Here is an 868-nt window from a genome sequence, read left to right on the forward strand (position 1 = left end):
GGGGACGGGGGGGGACAGGGAGGGACACAATGGGGACAGGCTGGGACACAGTGGGGACACAATGGGGACAATCCTGGGGACAATCCTGGGGCAGGCTGGGGACAATCCTGGGGACAGTCCTGGGGGGACAATCCCAGGGAACAATCTGGGGGGACAATCCTGGGGACAATCCTGGATCCAGGGCTGGGAATGTCCCAGGCTCTTGCCTGTGTCCCCTGTGTCCCCTCTCCTGTGTCCCCTGTGTCCCCTGTGTCCCCTCTCCTGTGTCCCCTGTGTCCCCTGTGTCCCCTCTCCTGTGTCCCCTGTGTCCCCTGTCCTGTCCCTGGTGTCTCTGTCCTGTGTCACCAAGGACTTCTCACTGGTGTCCAGTGTCCCAGTGTCTCCAGTGTCCCTGCTGTCCCCATGTCCCCGTGTCCCCATGCAGGGGCCAGCAGTTCACTGTCCCTGATGTCCCCTGATGTCCCCTGATGTCCCCAATGTCCCCAATGTCCCCATGTGTGTCCCCATGCAGGGGCCAGCGGTTCACTGTCCCCAATGTCCCCATGCAGGGGCCAGCAGTTCACTGTCCCCATGTCCCCATGTCCCCGTGTCCCCATGCAGGGGCCAGCAGTTCACTGTCCCCAATGTCCCCATGTCCCCGTGTCCCCATGCAGGGGCCAGCAGTTCACTGTCCCCATGTCCCCATGTGTGTCCCCATGCAGGGGCCAGCAGTTCACTGTCCCCAATGTCCCCATGCAGGGGCCAGCAGTTCACTGTCCCCAATGTCCCCGTGTCCCCATGCAGGGGCCAGCAGTTCACTGTCCCCAATGTCCCCATACAGGGGCCAGCAGTTCACTGTCCCCAATGTCCCCATGCAGGGGCCAGCAGT

The sequence above is a fragment of the Parus major genome, chromosome 28 (assembly GCF_001522545.3).
Source record: "Parus major isolate Abel chromosome 28, Parus_major1.1, whole genome shotgun sequence".
In the NCBI taxonomy this organism is placed as follows: Eukaryota; Metazoa; Chordata; class Aves; order Passeriformes; family Paridae; genus Parus; species Parus major.